Here is a 6,365-nt window from a genome sequence, read left to right as displayed (position 1 = left end):
AACTCTTTGATAGACATAGAACATACTCTCTATCTTTTCAATTCTCCTAAGTTTTTTGAGACACTTTATGACACCTGAACAGGATCTAATTTGGTGAATGTGCAGCATGTGCTTGGAAAGTTTGTGCTTTCTGCTGTTGTTGAGAGTGTGTGTGTGTATGTGTGTGTATGCTCAGTCATGTCTGACTCTTTGCAACTCCCTGGACTGTAGCCTGCTAGGCTCCTCTGCCGATGGGATTTCCCAGGCAAGAATACTGGAGTGGGTTGCCATTTCCTACTCCAGGGCATCTTCCTGATCCAGGGATCGAACCCGTGTGTCTTGCATCTCCCTAATTGGCAGGCGGATTCCTTACCACTGGGAAGCCTATTGTTGAATATAGTGTTTTATTTATTTATTTTTTAGGTCAGGTTAGTTGATAACCTTGTTCAAATTTTCTGTGTTCTTCAGACTTTCTGAATCTTTATTCTGTTAATTTCTGCGAGATGTCAGTCTCCAACTGTAACTAAGATTTGTTTGTCACCGTTCAGATTTACATTTTGTATTTTGAAATTCTGTTAATAGTTATGTACACATTTAGGATTCTTATAGCCTCTTGATGAATTAACCCCTCTATCATTGTGAAATGTCCTTGTTTATTCATGATAATGTTTTTTGTTCTGAAGTATACTTTGTCTCATATTATCACTCAAGTTTTCTTTGGATTAGTATTAGCATGTTATATGTTTGTCCATCCTTTTTGCTTTTAAGCTATCTATGCCTTTGATGACACCACCCTTATGGCATAAAGTGAAGAAGAACTAAAGAGCCTCTTGATGAAAGTGAAAGGAGAGAGTGAAAAAGTTGGCTTAAAACTCAACATTCAGAAAACTAAGATTGTGGCATCTGGTCCCATCACTTCATGGTAAATAGATGGGGAAACAGTGGAAACAGTGGCTGATTTTATTTTTCTGGGCTCCAAAATCACTGCGGATGGTGATTGCAGCCATGAAATTAAAAGATGCTTGCTCCTTGAAAGGAAAGACCAACCTAGATAGCATATTAAAAAGCAGAGACATGACTTTGCCAACAAAGGTCCATCTAGTCAAGGCTATGGTTTTTCCAGTGGTTATGTATGGATGTGAGAGTTGGACTATAAAGAAAGCTGAGCACCGAAGAATTGATGGTTTTGAACTGTGGTGTTGGAGAAGACTCTTGAGAGTCCCTTGAACTGCAAGGATATCCAACCAGTCCATCCTAAAGGAGATCAGTCCTGGGTGTTCATTGGAGGGGCTGATGTTGAAGCTGAAACTCCAATACTTCGGCCACCTGATGCGGAGAGTTGACTCATTTGAAAAGACCCTGAGGCTGGGAAAGATCGAGGGCAGGAGGAGAAGGGGACGACAGAGGATGAGATGGTTGGATGCCATCACCGACTCAATGGACATGGGTTTGGGTGGACTCCGGGAGTTGGTGATGGACAGGGAGGCCTGGCGTGCTGCGATTCACGGGGTCGGAAAGAGTTGGACACGACTGAGTGTCTGAACCGAACTGATGCCTTTTATTTAAACAGTTTTGCAGTCGTTTGTGGGGGGTCAATATGGCAATCTCTGCTTTTTAATTGGAATGCTTAAACTATTGTCATTATTCATATGGTTGCATTTGAATTTGCCATCATGCTGTTTATTTTCTATTTGCCCCACCTGTTCTTTGTTCATTTTTCCTTTTGCCCATCCTTTTATTGAGATTAATTGACTATTTTTTATAATTATATTTTATTTACATTGTTGAATTATACCTCTTTGTTTTGTGTTGTATGAGTCTCTTTTGGGTTAACAATATGTACCTTCAACTTCTCACAGTCCGCTTTCAAATGATAGTGCACCTTTTCACGTGTAGCGTGAGACCCTTACAGCAGTATACTTCTATCTCTTTATCCTTTGTGTTATTGCTGTCATACATTTCACTTCCACAATTGCTGTAAATCCCAACGTATAATGTTATCAGTTGTGCTTTAAGCAGGCAATTATAAGTATTTTTTATATAATTATTTCATGTTTGTAACAATTTTATTTAAAAAAAATTTAATTGGAGGATAATTGTTTTGCGATTTGTGTTGGTTTCTGCCATACAACTATGTGAGTCAATCATAGTTTTACATATATATATATATATACACACGCACAAACTCCTGAACCTCCTGAACCTCCTTTCCCCCTCCCGTCCCGCACCAGGCGGAACTCCTTGTGTTATATCGTGGCTTCCCACTAGTTGCTTATTTTTACACACGGTAGTGTTTATCTGTCAATGCTACTTTCTCAGTCTGTCCCACCCTCTCCTTCCCCCCCTGAGTCCACAAGTCCATTCTCTATGTCTCCATTTCCATCTCTTCCCTGTTAATAGGTTCGTCAGTAATATTTTTCTAGATTCCATATATATGCTTTAATATATGCTATTTATTTATTTTTCTCTTTCTGACTTAACTTCACTGTGTAATAGGCTCTAGGTTCATCTACCTTGCTACAACTAACTCAAATTAATTCCTTTGTGTGGCTGAATAGTATATGTACTGCATCTTCTTTGTCCATTCATCTGTCAGTAAACATGTTGCTTCCATGTCCTGGCTTTTGTAAATAGTGCTTCAATGAACATTGGGGTACATGTGTCTTTTTGAATTGTGGTTTTCTCAGGGTATGTGCCCAATAGTGGGATTGCTGGATCATATGGTAGTTTTATTTCTAGTTCGTTAAGGAATCTCCATACTATTCTCCGTGGTGGCTATATCAATTTATTTTCCTACCAACAGTGCAGTAGGGTTCCCTTTCTCCACATCCTCTCCTGCATTTAGTGTTTGTAGGTTTTTTTTTGATGATGGGCATTCTGATTGGTGTGAGGTGACACCTCATTGTAGTTTTGATTTGCATTTCTCTAATAATCAGCAATGTTGACCATCTTTTCATGTGTTTATTGGCCAATCTGTATGTCTTCCTTGCAGAAATGTCTGTTTATGCCCATCTTTTGACTGGGCTTCTTGTTTTTCTGATACTGAGCTGTATAAACTGCTTATATATATTGGAAGGTAATCCTTTGTCAGTTGCTTCATTTGCAATTATTTTCTCCCATTCTGAGAGCTGTCTTTTCAGTTTGTTTATAGTTTCCTTTGCTGCACCGAAGCTTTTAAATCTAATTAGGTCCCACTTGTTTATTTTTGTTTTTATTTCCATTACTGTAGGAGGTGGGTCGAAAAGGATCTTGCCGTGATTTATGTCAAAGAATGTACTTCCTATGTTTTTCTCTAAGATCTTTATAGTTTCTGGCCTTACATTTAATTCTTGAATCCATTTACAGTTAATTTTTGCATATGGTGTTAGAAAGTGTTCTAATTTCATTCTTTTACATGGTAGCTGTTCAGCTTTCCCAGCACCACTTATTGAAGAGACCGTCTTTTCTCCATAGTGTATTCTTACCTCCTTTGTCAAAGATAAGGTGACCATGGTGCATAGGTTTATTTCTGGGCTTTCTATCTTATTCCATTGGTCTATATTTCTGTTTTTGTGCCAATACCATACTGTCCCGATGACTGTAGCTTTGTAGTATAGTCAGAAGTCAGGAAGGTTGATTCCTCCGGTTCCATTCTTCTTTCTCAAGATTGCTTTGGCTATTCAGGATCTTTTGTGTTTCCATAAAAATTGTAAAATTTTTTGTTCTAGTTCTGTGAAAAATTGGTAGTTTGATAGAGATTGCATTGAATTTGTATATTGCTTTGGGTAGTATGGTTATTTTCACAATATTGATGCTTCCAATCCAAGAACATGGTATATCTCTCTCTCAGTTTGTGTTGTCTTTGATTTCTTTCATCAGTGTCTTGTAATTTTCTGCATACCAGTCTTTTGTCTGTTTAGGTAGGTATTTTATTTGTTTTGCTGCAGTGGTGAATGGGATATTTTTCCTTAATTTCTCTTTCTGATTTTTAATTGTTAGTGTATAGGAATGCAAGGGGTTTCTGTGTATTAATTTTATATTCTGTGACTTTACTAAATTCATTGATTAGCTCTGTTAATTTTCTGATAGTATCTTTAGGGTTTTCTATGTATAATATCATGTCATCTGCAAAGAGTGAGAGTTTTACTTCTTCTTTTCCAATCTGGATTCCTTTTATTTCTTTTTCTTCTCTGACTTCTGTGGCTGGGACTTCCAAAGCTATGTTGAATAGTAGAGGTGAGATTGGTCACCCTTGTCTTGTTCCTCATCTTAGAAGAAATGCTTTCAGTTTTTCACCATTGAGAATAACATTTGCTGTACTTTTGTCATAAATGGACTTTGTTATGTTGTGGTAGGTTCCATCTATACCTACTTTCTGGAGAGCTTTTTTTACATTATAAATGGGTGTTGAATTTTATTGAAAGCTTTTGCTGCGTCTATTGAGATGATCATATGGTTTTTATCTTTCAGTTTGTTAATATGATGTATTACATTGATTGATTTGCATATATTGATTGCATATATTGCATCCCTGGGATAAAGCCCACTTGATCATGAAGTATAATCCTTTTAATGTGTTGTTGGATTCTGTTTGCTAGAATTTTGTTGAAGATTTTTGCATCTATGTTCATTAGTGATATTGGCCTGTAGTTTTCTTTTTTTGTAGTTCTTTGTTTGGTTTTGGTATCAGGGTGATGGTGGCCTCATAGAATGAGTTTGGGAGTTTTCCACCCTCTGCAATTTTCTGGACAAATCTGAGCAGGTTAAGTGTTAGCTCATTCTATTTTTGGTAGGATTCACCTGTGAAGCCATCTGGCCCTGGGCTTTTGCTTGTTTGAAGATTTTTAATCACAGTTTTGATTTCAGTGCTTGGGATTGATCTGTTCATGTTTTTTTGTTTTTTCCTGGTTCAGTCTTAGAATGTTATACGTTTCTAAGAATTTGACCATTTCTTCCAGGTTGTCTGTTTTATTGGAGTATAGTTGCTTGTAGTAGTCTCTTATGATCCTTAGTCAATTATATTTTTCAGATAGTTTAAAAGTAAGAATTTTTTCTTTTACATTCCTCTGCATATTTATCATTTTTGGCTTTATTCTATCTTTTGTGAAGTTTTAACTTCCTATCTTGTTTTATTTTAAGTATGCCTACAAAGCTTCCTTTACCATTTTTGGAGTGTTGCTCTATTGGTGAATCTGTTGGTGATTAATTCTTCACTTTTATTCATTTAAAATACATATTTATTCATTGTTTTTGAAAGCTATTTTCCCTTGATCAAGAACTATAGGTATACAGTGCTTTTTTTTTTTTTCCTTCTTCCAATGTATTTGGCCTCAGAGTCTGGTATTATTCTTTTCTTTAAAGCCCTGTAGGTAATATGTCATAGTGTCTTATTTTTTCTGCACAATTTTAAGATTTTCTTTTTATCATTAATTTTCCAGCAATTTGATTACATTGTACCTTCACATGCAGTACCCTTCTGAGAATTCTACTTGATGCTCTGTGTGTGTGTGTGTGTGTGTGTGTGTATGTTCCATTCGGGCTTAAGGGGAGATGAACTATTTCTGTGACCCCTCTGTGATTCACAGGGGTTTTTCTGTCTCCGCCTTTCTTGTGGTTGTTTCTGTAACTGTGACCCTTTTCTGCAGATGTATGCACAGATGGGTAGCCAAAGTCTCAAGTGGACCCCACTGCAGATCTCTGGACTTCTTTTGTTTGCAGCTATTTTCTCTGAAGTATATGTTCCACAAGTTCTTACTTTCTTGGTTTACCTGAAGTCTGATCTCTGCATCTTCAGCTCAGGAAGACTTCTTGACTCAGGTTGTTGCCTTAAAACTACATCTAGGAAATAAGCTGATGAACGTTGAGGTTCCATTGCATGTTTTCTTCTTCTCAGGTCACAGTCTTATACTGCCTCTTCTCTAATGCTTGTAAGTCTTTGTTTCCTAAATTTTGTCTGATTTTTTAATCAGTTTTTAACACAGAGGGTGATTGTTGTGGTGAATCCATCCTTTTTTAATCTCCGTTTTGGCTTGAAGACAAAGTGTTTGCGTATGTACTGATAGAGTTGGAAGATGATTCTTATTTGTTGACATACTGCTATTAAAGATCAATGAATACCCCAGAATTTATGATAGAAGAGAATAGCCAGCAAATTAATGACCAGAGCAGCACATATATGAGTAGTCCAGTAATTCTCAAGCAATGGTAAATAAAAGAATCACAAAGATCCTCTGAATTAGGTTGTTCTTTCAACTGTACATCAACTATGGTGGAAAAGTGTCATGAAATGTGGAGTCCATTTCTTCTACAATCTTTACAAAGTCTTAGAATTTTCAAATGTATTGCTTTCCTTATTTTAGATGGAATAACAGGTCCAAAAAGTCATTCATTACCTTTCTCTCTGGCAG

This window comes from Bubalus bubalis, chromosome 2 (assembly GCF_019923935.1).
Source record: "Bubalus bubalis isolate 160015118507 breed Murrah chromosome 2, NDDB_SH_1, whole genome shotgun sequence".
In the NCBI taxonomy this organism is placed as follows: Eukaryota; Metazoa; Chordata; class Mammalia; order Artiodactyla; family Bovidae; genus Bubalus; species Bubalus bubalis.
Note: the sequence above shows the minus strand (reverse complement) of the source record.